This window comes from Calidris pugnax, unplaced genomic scaffold, assembly GCF_001431845.1.
Source record: "Calidris pugnax isolate Ruff unplaced genomic scaffold, ASM143184v1 scaffold11, whole genome shotgun sequence".
Classification (NCBI taxonomy): Eukaryota; Metazoa; Chordata; class Aves; order Charadriiformes; family Scolopacidae; genus Calidris; species Calidris pugnax.
The window spans coordinates 5276207-5294435 of record NW_015090803.1 but is presented as its reverse complement, the minus strand read 5'-3'; the positions used below and the strand labels follow the sequence as shown (position 1 = coordinate 5294435).

The 18229-nt window shown below is 39.9% G+C and overlaps 1 protein-coding gene across 1 annotated transcript in view; it reads right to left on the bottom strand.

Annotated features, from left to right (window-relative positions):
• The window catches only part of THRB (thyroid hormone receptor, beta), a 158090-nt gene that overhangs the window by 139532 nt on the left and 329 nt on the right, over nucleotides 1–18229 (bottom strand). The gene's annotated exons all lie outside the window — the stretch shown is intronic.

Here is an 18229-nt window from a genome sequence, read left to right as displayed (position 1 = left end):
GCCTCCCCCTGCTACAGCCCCGAGGAGTCACAGATTGACAAACTGATGTTTGCTGTTCCCTAATCACTTGTTGGTAGCAGCTCCATCACCAACTAAAAGGGAAAAAAAAAAAAGAGAAACAGCCACTAAAATTGTTCAGTGTTTTAAGGATTGTAAAGAGAAAATTATGGAGACTCCTATTATCCAGCTAGTATTGCCTAGAATTTAGGAAATCAAGATCATAATAGCTTATAGCTATGCAACTACACCATCTGCCTGACTGTAGCATAAAGAAAAATGAAAATCTAACACACTGTCTAGCCATCAGTTATTCCTGCTTGCCTTCCTTTTGCAAGAATACAGGCAATAATGCAATTGTTTTATAATAAATTACATTATATCATAAATTATAATATCATCACATCACATTGTATTATGTAATTACAGATAGATGTACAAATTTGTTTGCTTTTAATCTTCTAACTTTTTCAAATTATGAAAAGCTTTCAATCACAGCCTGAAAGGAAATCCAATAAGCTATATTTGCACATACAAGTGCTGATTTTGGATGGCTGGGCATTTCGCTGACAAACTGAAATGTCTTTAATGGAACCTTGTTTCCAGTAAGAACTGAATACCATCTTTCAGATGTTTTAGGTTATGCACTCTGAAATGGCCTCATGCCAAATCATGAGTCACTTTTGAAAATTTAAGATCCTGTATCTAGTATCAAAACCCAGCAAAAATAAATTCCTTAACTAATATCAGAGAAGCACCATAATTTGGAGAAAATGAAAAGCCCACTTTGGCTGGTTTCTTTCCTAAAACAAAACAAAACACCACAGCAAAGACTTTCAAATGAGAAGTTAAAAAACAAAACCACACAAAAATAAGCCTGTTTCTTACACGGGGAGAAAAAATCATATTATAGATTTCTCACAAATTAAACAACTTATGCCTGTGTGTTAGAAGAAAAATCAAAACAGCGGTAACAAAAGCTTGTCTACTTTTTTAAGGTGGTGGTATGTGTGCCACACCAGCCCATTTCAAGCACTGTGCCTCTAGGAGTTTAAACCAAATGTATCGTATTTCTACCATGGAATATAAACGCTGAGGGTCAAAATCCAAAAAAATTTACCCAGCAAAACTCTCATAAGTAGCAGTTTGCCCGCAAAAAAAGCTTGAAGAATTGACATTTCAGAACTCTTAAATTCTGCTTTGCCCTGAGTTTGTGTACGATTGCTTCTGTTGTGCAGCAAAAACTTGCAATCATGTGAAAAGACACTGAAAAGCAGGAACCAGTGGGGCAGCAGCCTGCTTCCCTGTTGCAAAACTTTTATATGCGTAATTCCTAGTAAGTTCTGTAAATTGACTGACAGACGTGGATTTTGGGGGAAAAAATAAAATTCAGCGTAGCTGAAATCATGTTGCTTTAACTCTACAGCACAGAAGACATCAGCTCTATATGTCAGCACAGCACGAAAAAAACCCAATTGCTTTTAATAGATAAGCATTTAGTGCAACTAATATAATCTGCAGTGACATTTTCCCCTATTATGTAAGCCGAAAGCTAAAATTTTGCTTTTGTAGAGTATATTGCCTATCTCCAACACAGCCCCTTATGAGCCTTCTCTCCATTTTTAAGATATTTTAGTAGCAAAAGAACAGGGACTTGTCAGATTCTTGAGATTCTAAAACTCCTGTTTTCTTCCGTTCTGTGTTTATGTTGCCATGCAGATATCAATTCAGACAGGCTTCAATAGGAAATGTTATTTGTTCAGTTAGCATGGCTCATATTCTAGGTCTAACAACCTCTCTGAGAATTTTAACTCTCCACAGAAAATAATTTTAAAAGTTAAGAAACATCGAGGAAATTCCACAAAGAAAATCCGGGATTTCAAAAATCAAGGTCACTCAATCCGTTTTACCAGAGTCATTCCCTAACACCTCTTTTTCTAAATTTCAGGAAAAGAGGAAAATGTAAGGAAATGGGTAGTTAGAGACATCACCAGTTTTATAACCCAGGCGACACACAGAATGTAAGAATATCCACCTTTGTGGCAGCAATTATCCTTGAAAGGATTTTCAAAATGGCATTCAGCAGCAGACTTGGAGAGATCAGGAACTGCCCACAGAAAGAGCGAAACAGATAATGATAGACCAGCTCTGGTAAAACATCAGTTTATAACTCCAAGATAATTAAATTAATAGTTAATTCTTCCCCAATAGTTCCGTCCATCTATCTACTGTTACCCACCTCAGTGCTGCCACTGGGTAAAGCCGATACCTTAATCCTAAACCTATCGAGACAGCCAGCTCCTATAGACTGACTTGTTTTTAATGTATTTTGATAGAAAAATAAAGCTCACTCAGTGCCAACAAGTCTGCATATTTAGGATTCAGTACTCAAAGAAGTGAGTGATTACAATCTAGTGATTTTGCAAGACAAGTTCATAAGGGCTATAAATATAACACATAGCATCAAAAGACCTCATCAGCCAGACATCTGAGTACCAGAAGGAGATGCAAAGCATAAAAGAAATCAAACCTTCAAAAACAACGTACCAAATTGATTAGGCAACAGGGGAAGAATGAGTCTTACAGGAGACACTTTATTGTGTATATATGCCAAACATGTTTATGATTTCTCTTAAAAGACTCATCTTGCATCTTCCTGATAGTAACAGATAGTTCGTGTCATGCCTGCCTTCCCACACTGTGTGTCCCACAATAAACAACGCTGCCTGCGTTAGACAGAATGTCCCTTCCAGGGACATTTCGTCTCCTGAAAGGGTATTAAAACTGTCCTACGCCGCTGCTTTCAAAGCTGGATCATGAGCAGGAATCTCTGACTATCCCAGTCTCAGCCACGAGCACACAGCATACAAGCAAAGACAGCACTGAGCTTGCCGGGCTACCAACGAGTGTGAGAGACACCGACCGCTCGACCAGCTCTGCAGACAGGGATGCAGCCTGCAAGTCTCCTTCTCTCCAAGAATAAGAACTGCCCATCTGCCAAACCGTGCCTCCAGTGCTACCGTGCACGGCTGATGGAGTGCCACCTCCATGTGAAGCATCCTGGCAGGAGCACCAGGGTGGATGTAGGACAGCAGTGGCCGCTGTGCTAACTCACTGAGCAGCCTGGAACGAGGTGCCTTCCCTTGGATCTACCAGTGCCCAGCTCCCGCTGACACAAAGCCCTCCCGGAGGCAGAGCACACCAGCACGTCTGTCAGCTCCCCAAACACAGGGGCGGAAGGCAGTTTGGAAAAGCCTTACATGAGGAGGACAGAAGTCCACGAAACCGCTAACAGAATCATTCAGAAACCTCAGGATGCTCATTCAAGGAGCAGTGACCAGAATTTCAAATATAAGATATGCCATCTACCCTTAGAGCAGAAAATGTTCTCTGCCTTCCATTGAGATTGCGTACAGGGGCTGAGAAGACGGCCCATGCCCACCGGCTGGAGAGGACTGCGAAACCAGACACAGCTAATGCTCTGCCCTTTTTCAGAAAATAGATGCTGAACTAGACAAGCAACAGGAAGCAAAACAACCTTAAGCTGTCTCAACGCAAGGGGAATTTGTTCCTCATTAAAACAAAAAAAACATGGGGATGGGGCTGCATTTCCCTTTCGTTTTTTTGGGGTTTTGCTTTCTTCTTTTATTTCAGACAGGTCTCAAGCTGGTAAGGCTGAAAGCAATCTTGTATTTACCTGGCAGACCCCCAGCTGTGGGTAAGGTCCTCACATCACAGCAGTGCTACTAACATTTTTCTCTCTTATTATTTTTTGCCCAGTTTTCTGTTCTCCAGGTTAAAAAGCAAGGAAGAGCTCCAAACACTTAATAGGGATGCCTGTTCCTAAAAAGAATTATCCAGAAAAACTGCAAGTCAGAATTAATAAAGCCTCAGGTCTTTTCTACAGAGGAGTTTTAAATCCTGTAAGCAGAGGAGGGTTTTCCATTTGTCAGGCAGCAGAAAGGGAAGGGCTTTCCATCAGGTGATTTTGAAATTCTTGGTCAAAGGTTAACTTGGTTTTTAACTTCAAAGTACAGAAAATCTTGGAGGCTGAAAGAATACAGGGGGCAAGGGCTGCCCTGAAAGTGAAACTTCGGAGGGATGTTGTCAATCCGAAAGCTGTCGATGAAGGCACATAAAGCTGCCTCCTGCACTACACCTTCCCTCACTCTTGGCTTCACAGACAAATCCTAAGAAGTCAAAAAGAGAAGTCTGTTTCGGAAAGTTTAAAAATATAATCAGATTTTCTGGCTGACAGCACCGCAGAAGGAAAGGCAGTTGCAGTAATTAGGATCTGAACTTCTACTTTAACTTCAGTTTTTCATGATGTTACTAGATATTTAAAAATATGGTACTCATTCATTGCAGGGTGCAGCACCCGCAGGGCAGTGAGTAATGGTTTTACTCTTGCTTCAGTACTGGCAGCAGCATGTTGGGCTGGAAAATGAACCTCTATTTCCTATCTATTTTTATAATCAGTTTATCTATCATCTGCTTAATTTTTACCCCCATATGCACGATAGAAACAAAACATTTAAGCCTCAGTACTACGCTGAAATACGTTCACAACACTGCCATTGACTCAGGCTGGTAACCGGCGACACCGACTCGTAACTGAGGACAGGATTTGGCCTCAAACAGTCTATATGAAAAATTCATGAGCTAAATCTTTTCACTTCTTTTATAAATAGGAGACAAAACGAGAGAGTCAACACTTAGTCAGCCAGAGAATGATTCAAAATCTAAACCTACAATATAGTTTTAAGGAAAGTAACTGATAATAGAGACAAAGCATATTTTTTTCTCATAACAGAAAAAGGATAGGATTAAGTTATTTTATTTTATGCCAATTCTTTTTTCTTTCATTAATTGAAAAAGTATAAAATACCAACCAAACATAACAGCAATAGATCGGTTACAAAATAGAAATCTGCAGTACTATATGCCAGAGTATATTTTGCTGCAGCCCTGAAGTCATACCCGTTGCAGAGCTCTGGTTTATTTGCAAGCTTTCCTGTTTCTCTAAATACAAACATTACTTTTGATACTTTGTAGCGAGCTCTATATTATGAGGTGATAATAGCTGTGGGGGTGACAGCTGGCAGGAGCTTTTGAATCGAAGGGTCTCTCTCTCTCTAACTGATACACACGAAGCTCTGTATTAGCTCTCACAAGACGCACTGTTTACTAAAGATGATTACCCATGAGTAAATAATGAGTCATGATATCCTTAAAAAAGCAAACACACAGAGTTAAAGAATAATTTCTAGCATGGGTAAACAGACTGCACTGAAAATTGAATCACTTACGTGCATTTCTTCCTAATAAAGTGTTAAAAATTAGAAAAAGCTATAGAAAATAGCCATAATTAGGTAAAAATGTGTCAGAAGAGCTCGGGAAGACTATGTCTTTTCATATGTCTGTAAAGCACCATTTACAGACGTACAAACGGGTAAATACAATCTTAAATATATGCAGGAACAAATGGAAGAGGGATTTTTATTTGGATGACACAACCCAACCACGGCACGGTGATTTTGTGGTTCTTGGTGGGTCACTGCGCTACCCTTGCGGACAATGCAGCCCTTTGAAAGGCTGAGCCCTGGCAGGGAAGCAGTTCTGCAAAGCTGACACTGTCATTATAACGCGCGGGAACAATGCTCATTTTCACTACGTGTTATCAGACGACTTCCTAGCACTTTGAGAATTCACTGTTGGGGAATTCATTTCCAGACAATCACTGGCTGCGGTGAAATACTCTCCCCTTCATTACTGCTACTCCCATACGCATCTCATTTCTAACGCTACGTTTCCAAGTTCGCTGTTAGGCTCCCAAAGTTCCTCTAGGGAGTAGGAAGGGAGAATGAAGATTATGAAAGATACGCTTATATCATGTCCATTCAAAGCACCATTTGTCTGTAAGGACTTTGCCAACAACGGTTTGCTGCCAGCTACTCTGCACAGCCTCCCAGACACCTGCGAAGCCCATCAGCAGTTTTAAAAGAAAAATTAAATGGCAGCTTGTGATCCTTGTGACATCTCAGCAGCTGAGAGTGGTGGCTCTGGAGTGACGGCGAGAGTTAAAGACCATAAACATACTGTACTGTAAATGCGCCTTCTCATATAACCTTCTGAAAGGTTTACTTGTAAGGACTAATGCAGAACATCCTAGACCTTAAAAAAAAAAAAAATTAAGGATGATCAAATTTGTGGACAATAAGGAATTATGTGAAGATAGGAAAAGTCATGCACCAAACCTGCTTTCTTTGTGAACACCACTCTATTAGAAAAAGATGCAAATGGAAAGTTGAAATGGACGTTGTCCAAATGTTAGGACTAATGCTCTTTACTTGGCAATGCTAAGTTCTGAAATTAAGGAAGTCAGGATATATTTGAAAATTTCACAAGGGTGAAATAGCCATGTTAGGTTTTTTTGGGAAGTTGGGAAGAGCACTGAAGTTTTACCAGGACACCTCTGTTCAAGGCTGGGTATGGCCACTGCATTTTGGGGAGCGGTGCCCAGCTGGGGTACCAAGCAACAAGGGGAACAAGTACCAAACCTGGTAGTTCTGACATGGAGACAGGGGTGCTTTCCCTCCGTTCTTCCCTGTGTACTTCTCTCAGCAGGTTGGTATTGAAGTGTAATCTCTCATGCTTTGACCAATCTACAACCTTCACATAGTTATTCACAGTTCAATTTTTTTGACATCATATGATTTTAAAGCACAAGTTTCTAAAAAACGGTCGTAACATTTCAAATAGCTTTTTTTTTTGAGAAGAACCAGACAGCTAGTGAGATGGCCAACCACAGAATGGATCACACAACCTGTCCTACAAGTTTCTTAAATTACAGACACTTACACTTCTGAATCAGGGTCACATGTGCACGTAACCAGCAATTCTACGAGGTACTCCTCATTTTTTGGCTTACTGATGATTGTTAAGATCACTGAAAAGGCACCAAGTAGCTTCAGCTGTCAATGGTCATAACAGAAAAGATGGCATTTCTTCACCAACAATCCTCAAAACTTACAACACTACCATAAAGAAAAGGAAAAGGAAGAAAAGACGAGTGCAATCAGAGCACTTCAACTAGAATAAAGACCCCTTTAGGGCACTGTAACTGCCAGTCTGAAGCTTAAAGGGAAAATGAAATAAAATCTAAAATGTCACATGAGCTTACAAGTTTATATATACCTATATTAGGCAAATACAACAGAATCCTATTTTTGCTGTATTTTGCTTTATATTATTGTGAATGTTTAATTAAGAAAAAATACTCACATTGAAGTATTTCCTATTTTTAGTGTAATATTTTCCTTTTTTCTTTTCCTCATGTAAGTGGCCCATATTTTCAATGTTGTTATACTAGAGTTAAATTAGGTCAAAGGAACTGTTTAGTGTTCAAAATCAGAACATGTCACAACTACCCAAAATAATCACGCAAGATAGGACTTCAGTAGCTGCCTTTCCCTCACCCTACCAGAGTTGTTCATTTCCCATTATACCCCTGTTGGTGCTTTACACAACTTAGATTCCTACCAGTCACTTTCAAGGGGATAACACCATCGCACACAGACATAAGTCCTAGGTCCATCCCTTCCAATAGGATGTCCCTTGGTTAAAATTAAAAGCCACTTTCACTTCTTACAGTTACCCTTCACAACTATTCAGACACACACCACCAGTACACATACACAGAAACCTTGTCGTCTTTACTAATGCCATTTGCCTTTCGCTCCCTCTATTATTTTTTCCAGCTCCTCCCTGAACTCTCTTCTGTTCAATCTCTTCTGGTGTAGAAAAAATAATAAATAAGGAGGGCTACGCAAAAGAGAACGCAGTGTTCTAGGACTGGGCTTATGCGAGCCATAGGAAACCAGTACAAAGCTGGGCAGAGCTGGGATCACCATCGAGTGACACCATGACCTCTGCTTACAGCCATAAATTGTATCAGCAAAACAACAGCGTTCTGCATGACCCTGCATTGCTTAATTTTTTCCTCTTTTTTTTTTTTTATTGTTACTGTGCCTGTCTTTGCTTTACCTATTCTAGTTACTTCCTCCAATTTGATAACGGTCTAACCAAACACGTATTTCTCCTACACGTCCAAGCAGAAGACTCAATTTTACTGTCAACACAGCCAGATCAAAGCAGCTAACCTGTTATGGAAACATCAAGGCCAACACCCTAATAATGCCCCAATTTCTTGCTTTAACCAAAGAGATAAAATTACTCTTAATCAACAACAAGTAATTCAGCAGAAACATAACTTGAAGATAAGTGTTGACAGAAAATGAAATTTATTGACTCAAAAATATAATGCATTTACTACCAGGAATTCAGTTACGAATCTACAAAATGTTCAGAAGACACAAAAATACGTGCTCTGCTGCACATCCAGAGATAACAAAAGAATACAGTGTCTTAACTCGGTAGGTTTTGTTATATTAGAAGACATTAACTTGCATTAAAAAGGGAAGAGCAATAATTGCTTTAAATATTAATGCCACTGGCTAAATGACATATAAAGGCATAAGTACTCTTATACAGAGTTTTTACAAACTTTCGCTAAGTTTTTACTAAAGGTATCAATAAACAAGAAATACAACAAAATTAATCAGTGAGACACCACTTTATATCAGAAAAATATCTACAGTGATATAGCAAAAGTCTGAAGAAAAACAAACAAGAGCACAGTATAAATTTAATCCCTAAATCAAGATATTAGGCTTGACATATACAGATGCAGATGGCTGGGCATACCGATTCCAAATTTAGTACTGGAGATAAAACTATTTCTATCTGAAAAATACACTGTAAGCAGATCATTTTGCTCACAAAACTGATGAACTTTGGAAATTATTAAGCTTGTATCACCTACCTTTATTCTTGCCTTTCTCGTTTCTCAGGCAGTAATAACCACTAAAGTCAATCTCATCTTTACTTATACTGAGTTTCATTTTGGAGTCCTGACCCCTGATTTCAGATATTGCAGGAAGATATGTATTTTTTAGAAATACATAATGCTTACTGAATTTCAAAAATCATTGTTAGGATTGTAACTTTTTTTTTTTCTAACACATCACTTCTGGGCACTCCTTAAGGTCATAATCTCCCTTGGATACTCACCAAGACTTTTTCACATGGAAATGAGATGGTAATTCCACCCCTTTGACATCATTACAAAGGTAGTTCGTTCCCTATTAGGAACATCATTGAAGAAAACACATCCTAGGTAAATTAACAGTGAAGTATCACAAAGACTGCTGGCATCTGCTGGCTCTATCCTAGTAGCTCAGACTTGCCGTTCTGATATTGTGTATAAAATGAGTAACACCAGACATCATTTCTTCTGACTCAATTAAAAAACATCCATCCAAAAATATAAAAAGCATGCAACAAACATGAATCCCCAAAGATTATCCTCAATATAGATAAGCTCAGCAAAAGTAAGCGTTTAAACTCCAAGTTCTGATCTGCCCATCTGCTTTCTCCACTTAGCCCTGCTCTCCAGATGGGAAAACAGGTGAGGTCTTGAATTACTCATATGTCGCTCTGTAGTTTTGCCCACACCCTTCTTCCTGTTACACCATCACCTGGGTGTTGTGAAATTTGGATCTCCTAAAGGAGATTGCAGCTCTCAACCTTCACACAGCAATAGGTAAAGCTTAGTCCTATTCTTCCCATGCCTTGCAACATCTGCCAAGGTGAATCTCTCAAATTCCTCCTGGGTACTGCTCCTTCTGGGTTTAAATACTTATTCTCTTCAAGAAGAAAAAATTATATTGAGGTTTTCACAATCCTAATTTGCAAATTGTATCAAGCTCTTTTAGATTAGATTACTTTCCAAAGCCCACACAGTTATACTATAAAACTCTCCTTTCCCAAACACAGACTGGCCCAGGGCACACAAATGCATTTCCTTCTTTCAGCTGCCCATGTCCACAAATGGCTTTCACTGACTTCAGGAGATCTTTGCAAAAGTACACAATGTTTTACTCTTCCAAAGCTATTTAAAGAAGCAAGACCTAAAGAAATACTGCCAAGATTAAGCATGATCTATCAAAAAATCCTTAGCAACAAAACATAAAAAAAAAAAAAAATTCAGACACTAGATTTGATCTTGTAGATCTGAACTTATGAGTGGTAAAGGTCTGCCTTTAAATCTCTTTCTTGCACCATCAATTAACTCAGCAGCAGACTCACGATCATCAAAACGAACTACGGCTATATCTACACAGACGTGTTTTGAGGAGACTGAGCTCAAGTTATGACTTGGCTTGCACTTGAACATCACAAAGGAAGGGAGTTCAAGCCTTTCGCCTTATTGCACGTTACTCTTGCCCGGACAGCGAACAATATCCTGTCAGCAATCCACTTCTCCTTTGCCTTCTGTCTCCGAGGTTAACTGCTGACAAGCCTCCCTGCTAGTCCTCCCAAGTTGAGGAAATAAAATATGTAAAAAATATTGAGAAATAGAAAGCTTTTGGAAAAAAGGGCAGCCTGCAGTGTTGTTGCAAAACACGGGTTAAACTGGTGTGAATTTATGTTATGGGCATGAATTATCAGCTGCCATTTATGGATGGGCTCGAGCTATGAGCAAAGGTAAGGAGATGTCTGGTACATGCCTTGGCTGCCAGACGGTGTCCACACTGGTCCCCACAGGGCTGCCTCATTGAGTAGGTGCAGTAGTAACGGGAGAGGGAAGATATCTGCTTGAGTGCAGGCTTTGTGGCTGCAATTCCACCACTTCCCTTCTTTCAGAACTTGGGTTTCTCACTGGAGAGACATGTAACCCAAGAAAGACATCTCTGGAAAAGCTCTGGGAGCCACACTGGGCAGCAAAGGTCACAAAAGAGGGGAGGGCATGGGTCCATGAAGTAGTTTGCTTACGTAGAGTTGGCTTTTTATACTTACATTCCTATGAGCAAAGCATGATCAGAAAATTACTTCTAAAGAGCAGCCAAGTCCTGGCTACTTTTTATGCCCATGTGACTCTTTCAAAGGCAATGATCCTGAACATTGGCCCCTGATGTGTAAAGGCAAGAGCACAAATTTTGTTTCTAAGTTTTAAGTAAGCTCACAACTTCGATGTGTGCATGAAAATGAATTTATGGCACTTTTCAAAGTTACAGAGCAGCTTGAGCTGTTTGTGTAGACAGAAGTAGTAAGATTTCCTCTCTGTTATTTTGGTATGAATTCATAATATTTTTATTGACTCCTCTGAACTTTTAATGGGCAAGCCTGGTAAACCAGCTTATTTTGAAAGTGTGCTCTACACTTCCCATTAAACAAATTGATCTTAAATTATTTTTTTACTTGGCTCATCTCTAACCAAGTGAACCGCAGTTCCCCATATCAGACTACCCAACTCAAGATCAACTTTTTCAGACAGTTTCAGTCACAGAATGGCTGAGACTGGATGGCACCTCTAGATACTGTCTGTTCCACCCCCCTGCTCAAGCAGGGTCACCTGGAACAGGTTGTCCAGAACCATGTCCACCTGGGTTTTTAATATCTCCAAGGATGGAGACACCACAACCTCTATGGGCAACCTGTGCTAGTGTTCAACCAGTCAAAATGGTCTTGCTATTTCTGCAGAAGTAGGCAAAGGAAATGTTGGGGTTTTTTTTCCTATACACAAAATTTTATGTGGTCACATACTCAGGTAGCAGAACTGCCAAGTCGGGGAGCAAGGGAGGGAGGTGTCAAAAGGCAATGGGACGGGGGACAAAAAAACCATCACCAACACAGAACACAACACTTAGTAATGCAGAAAGATGAGAAGACAAAACCACAGAGTCCAGTCAACACCATGGCAAGCAGGACTCTTGTCATTGACATATCCCTTTTGGTGGCAAGAAGACCCTGTCAGAAGGAACCCATAACAGTGCAACTCACTCTGCCAACAGCAGAACCGTGGCCTTCAACATCTGCCAGATTCAGCAACCAGGGCAAGGGACAGACTATGGGGAAACGAGGTTGAGGATGGCATCTCCATGCACAGACTCTTCAAGGAAAAAAGATATCTAGCATCCTATTTCTGGCAAAGGAGAAAAGGGTGAAATATCAGAGGCAGGGAGCCTGCTCAGCAGTTAGCAACAGTTGAATGCTAAGTTGGATAATCAGGGTAGACACCTTCATGGTGTAGAGTTAAGTGATTTTCAACTCAAAATTCACAATAACCAGTGATGAATTACTGTTACGTGTGTACAATTTACAGGCAAGGATCACACACTCCCCATATTCTACATAACCAACTGCATTCCTTGTGATCTGGTGTTCAGAAATTCCGTAATTTCAAATAAATTTAAGAACTGTAGTTTTCCAACATGACTACTACTACATAACCCTGAAAAGTGAAGCAGGACCATCCATGGACTCTAAACCTTAGTCTATCTGCATACACTCAAAGATACCCGATTTAAGGCTGCATAATCAACCTTAGTTCTGGTATTTCTTTTCCTTAGTGCTTGATGTCATTACCTTAATAATCAGCAACTTATGCATTTAAACAGTCGATCCAAGTCTTCTGGCCCAACTAAGCTGTTTTATTCTGGTCACGTAGAACACTTCAATAAACGAAATCACTTCAGTAAGTCACATCAGTGAAATGGGCACAACATACATTATATGCAGTTCAGCACTGCATAGAAAGTACTCTGTGTTCCAGACATAATTTTTGCTGTATTGGTAGAAATGAAACTATACATTAATATTTAATGGAAGTAATTATTTTACTTTAAAAATGAAATTTTTATAGGCTAATACTCTTTTAGTGCATACATACATGGGCATGTATATTCTGGATTTACACAGATACAACTCTGTACAGAATCTTTCCCTGTTTATCTAACTGGATAATGTATTTCACCTTATCTTTTTTAGGAGAATAAATGCTATATGGAAGGTAAAACACCAAACTTAAAAAAGAAGGTTCAGGATAAACCCTTCCATTCCCTGAAGCCATGAACGAAGTTATTCTAAGCCTTATACAGAAATGCTGCAGCTCCAAATTACACTTCGAAGCACCTTGCACACAAACACACCACATTTTTTAAAAAGTTGTTTGAAATATTAAAAAAAAAAAAGAGAGAAACAGGAATAAGTTAATGAACCATGGAAATAAAATTATTTTAATGTAAGGCTAGAAAACAGATGGTACGTTGTCACATGAAGGCAATCCTACCCATCAAGAGTTGCAAGGAGGCAGGCAAATGGACCAGGAATTATAAGATTGTGCTAAAGGCCAGAGGAAAAACAATGCTAAAGAAGAAATATTTTCAATTTTTTAGTGCTCATTCTTTCTATAGTTAGGAAACTAAGAAGCAGTAGCACCACTTCATACCTGCTGAAGCACAGCCTGGCTGGAGCACATGGCAAGTTGCTGGCACAGCTGAGCCAAGGAAAGTAACACAAAGTCATGGGTGGGAGGTGCAGAGTTAACAGGGCACCAAGGGAGGCCAAGGTACAAGACCAAGGCAGTGGAAGAAAGACCTGAAGGTCTGTAAATCCATGAAGCGTGAGAAAGGAAAAGACCCAGAGTTCAAGAACATTGTAGAGATGTAGATAATGAGATCAAACATGTCACACGGCTCAAGGAAGCCAACTTGCAATGGTGATGAAAGCAGCTTTCTTACCCACATAAGTATATTTTTCTTGTTAATATTTTCAAATGGTTCATCTTCATGCATGTCACTACGTTATCAGTTACTGAGCAATTATCCAATGATCCAACTACTTATGCAGTTGAAAAGTACTTCTGATCTTCTTCAAAGAGCTCCTCTATTTTCCTACACAGCAGCTGTTTCAAAGCACATCCCACAGTCAAGCAACATTGCTGCTCTACCTGTGGCTTACAGTCCCTTCCTACCAACTCAAATGAAGTCATCCAGGAAACACATTCAAACATCAGTGGCAGAATAGGAAAAAATATTTAGCAGGTGAGCAAAATTAATGATCTTCTATCCAAGACAGAAAAGTATGCATTGTGTATGCATACATGCAAGTAATTTAGTTCCACGTGTACCAACTTCACTCCTTCCTCACCCAAAGGGAAGACTTACATTTTGACTTTAAAATCACTTGAAGAGACATTGATCTTCTTGCCCTGTTTTCTACCTTCCTATTAGGCAGCTTGACAATCAGCCCTTTTATTTCTTCCAATGGAAAACAGAACCCTAATTTATTGGGTTAGGGTCACCAGAGGACACAGAACAGTTCTGTAATCTAGAATGATCACATTGCTTTCATGCGTATAATCTAATCATAACATAAGAGTATTTACCATTTTAACTCATCAGTAAGAATTATTAAATTTATGTACATTTAAGACACTTGAGGATATACAGTGAGTTTTTCTAAACTGCAGTTTATTCCTTTATTCTTTGACTAATTTATTGGTTTAAGCTTCACAGGACATTCAATTTCTAGTAAGCTAAAATAGGTCAGAGTAAAATGATAATTTTTATGATCAAAAGCATTCAGAACTGAACACGCAACTTAATTTTGTTATTTAATAAAGGCACTTTATTTGCTTACAATTTCATCTTGTCTAGTTGCAGACTGTTAGATGTACTTTGGCAGTGTGACCATGAACTGAAAAGGTTAACAACAGAACCAACTTTTGCAACTGATCTTTTTACTTGCGGTGTCCCCCTACCAGAACCATGCTTAAAGGAAAGTAGTGGTGGTGAGTAATGGAAACAATCTCATTCACGTGTTGTGAATTAAATGAGAGAAACAAGTTATGCAAGATTCAATTGCTTTATTCAAAATGCCCTCTTGGACCACATACAGCCAATAAAATAACAGAGAACTGAAGAAATACAGTTATTTAATCTTTACACAGAAATTAAGTTTATTTATAGTCTACTCTTGGTTTTCATAACAAAGGCTCTTGTAATACATGCGTTACTTGTTTAGTTATCCCTGTAAAATATGTAAAAACCTAGCTCATCCCTGAGAAGACAGAGTATTTCTCTGCTGCACAGTAACAAGTTCAAAAAGCGTTAGAAGCAGCACTGCCACTTCGATTATTCTAACTTCTTCGATGGGATAAATGAAGCCAAGCAGACCCCTGGACCAACACACCTGTAGTGCATTTGCCACTACAGACCTCCTCAACCACTCAGAGGCCTGACCTCAATTAAGCAGACACAAGAAGGGCAGTGCCTTCATGACTTAGCAGAAATCTGCTCTCCTAAACCTGAGGAGCTACTGAATAGCATGTGTTTATTTATTTCCTTGTTTGTTTGTCTGAACAATGCAGGAGAGACTTTAGGGCTATATACGTAAGCATTTCCAACGTCTGGAAAGGAGGGAACAAAGACAAACTGTGGAAAAAATAAGAAAAACTTTCCTGATCAAGACCCTGCTTGATAGAAAACTCATAAACTTAGATCCTGGTGATACTATCTAATGGATGAGCTGCCTCAATACAGGTGGACAGTGCCCCAGTGATATCTCCTCCCTTCCTCCCAGTGCCAGATTCCCACATGCTTTGGAAATCTAGCATACAAGAGGACAAGAGAGAGGAAATATGCAGCTCTGTATCCAGCAGTACAGCTCTGCCTTCTGCCATGACATCCATCTCCCATTAAAGAGCAGGAAGAATTAGCACTTCCCATGTCCTAGAAGGAAATCCAAGACACAAGGGCTACCAGAAATCGTGCTGCCTTCCTTCTTATCCTTCCCTCATCACAGGTTATTTACCTGAGCTTCTTTCATATGCACACCTCTTTTGCCTTCTTCAACTTTTAGTAATAAGCAAACCCCAAATCAGTAAACCAGAATATGATGGAGGAGAGATAATGAGCTCCAGAATTTCCTTTTCCAAGGAGCCAAAATTCCTGGTCTCACCCTTCCGGTAGCAAATGAGATTCTTGCTGGAGGATGTCCTGCCTCAAATCAGGTGGCTTTTTTGAGGTTTCATCTCTTGATTCCCATCCAAATAGAATCAAATTTCAAGACAGGCTACACTAGACAATAAACTCTGACAAACTTTCATGATTTAAGTTTAGTAATCCTTCTCCTCCCTACTTTCTCTTGGCTGGGTTTTTACATATAGCCAAGAGGAAAAATCCTGCTCATCATCATCAGGGAAGCCAGGAAAGGATATATGCCTACCACAGGTATGTGTTTTCTATGAGCTTCTTTATGGAATACCAGTATCTGTTATCACTTACAACTTTCTCCCTTTCACCTTTTAAAAAAAAAAAAAAAAAAAAAGCAGCAAACATCCATATACTAAACAAGGGAAGCACAACATGCACATCAAGAGAAAGCATGTCTTACAACTTCAGATGCCCTGCTGCTGTAAACTCTTTGAAAAATACCTGAAGAAACCCGACTGCAGGGTAAGCAGCCTTCAGAGAAAGCAGACTTGCTTTTTCCAAGATCCCCCCCATTTTGAGGGGAGTTTGGAAGAAGGATACAGGTTGTCCTCTCATAACAGGGAGCGATCGGATAAGATAATTAATGCTGTAGCATATGAAAGAGTGAACAAAAACACCACCACCACTTTCTACTCGGCAAAAGAACATTCCCACACAGGAGAAGGAGACAGCACAATAAATTTGACTTTACATAATGACTTGGATATGCAAAGAATTTCAAAAGCACTGAACAATTTGGAGTAGCCATGATGTGCTCAACGCTAGCTCATACGAGACTCGATCCAAAACCACTAAAAATCAATGGGAGATTTTCCATCAACTCTAACAGACTTTGGTTTGAGCCCTTTCAGCTCTGAACATCAGAGTCTGCACAGTTAAAAGCTGTTACAAACCACAGCTAAATCCTCCCTCTTCCAGCGCAGAGGACATTTAAATTTCCTCGGGACCATCCGGCAGCAGCGCCCTCAGTTTCACAACTGGTCCATCAGGACTGGATTATTCCATCGTTAGCAAGTAACAATGGAGCACACCAGCTCATCCAAAGGTCAACAATTCAAATAAACTGAAGGAAGCCTGAGACTGATTTAAGGGTCCCAGGACTAACATGAAGGATGATTTTGAGCCAGTTAGCAGAAAAGAAAAGAAAAAAGAAAAAAAAAAAAAGTCTTGTGTGGAAGGAAGCAGGCACATCCAGTTTCACAAAACTTCTGTTGTTATTGTGCCTTAAACAGCTGTTCTATGAGAAAGTGAAGGGCTGTACCTTCCAGTGACTTAGTCCAGCTTCTTCACTTAAAAAAAAGGCTATACATTTAAACTTGTGTTATTTACGGTCCAAAGGAAGGGGGAGAACTCATGCTCCTCACTGTAAGGCAATACTGCTAAGTAATGCAATGGTATTGATTATGATTAAAGTCTCCTGAAAATTACCTTGTCACTACAGAAATTTCTTATAAAGAGCAAACCCTTTTCTCTGGCTTTTTTTTTTCCCCTCAAATGTTTATTCAGAAGTCAGAGCTGGGAAAACGGGAACCAGAAAATCTAGTAAACTGTCTCAACACACAGGTAGAACTGAACTGCAAAAGGAAAACAAATCGTTTTATAAAAAGATCCACAGTCTATCAATTATGCAAACATATATTTACAACAGACTAAGTTTTGTAAATAAAAGCTAAATACGTTACTATAACTAGCAGATGGCTCAGCCTGAATGTCTGAATTTTGTGTTGTTAAAATAATAAAAGAGTATACTATAGGGAAAAAAAGGAAAAAAATCTCTCATTCGCCCTCCTGAGTCAGAGCTGGCATTTATTACATTTTTTTTAACCTGTGTTTCTGCTTCCACCGCCTGGATCACAGGAGGGCGAGCAAGGATTCAGGGGACCAGGGAGCTGTGGGGCTCCTGCCAGGCAGCAGAACAGGTGCCACCGGCAAACGGCTTCCTAAAGGCTGACGATTTTCCCTTTTCCTCATGCGGCTGCCTGATCAATCCACCCACGGCAGCTTTCAAGCCTCCCTCTGCTATATTTAGTTAACAATTAACACATTTGGCTTTTTAACTTGACGGATTGCTGTTGTTGTTGTTGCTGCTGCTGCTGTTCCCTTCGGAAAGTCAAATAAAAACTTCAATGGATCAACTCTTTTTAACGGGGAGAAATACCGCCTATGCTGCAAACATCAATAAATAAGGAAACGCCGGCAGACACGCACCCCGCCGGCTCCCCCCGCTCCACCTCCACCGGGGATGAACACCGACGGGTCCCGCCGCTCCGCTCCCCTCCCCTCCCTGCCCTCCCTCCCCGCCGGGCCCCCGTTTGCCCCCCGCCACCCGGTCG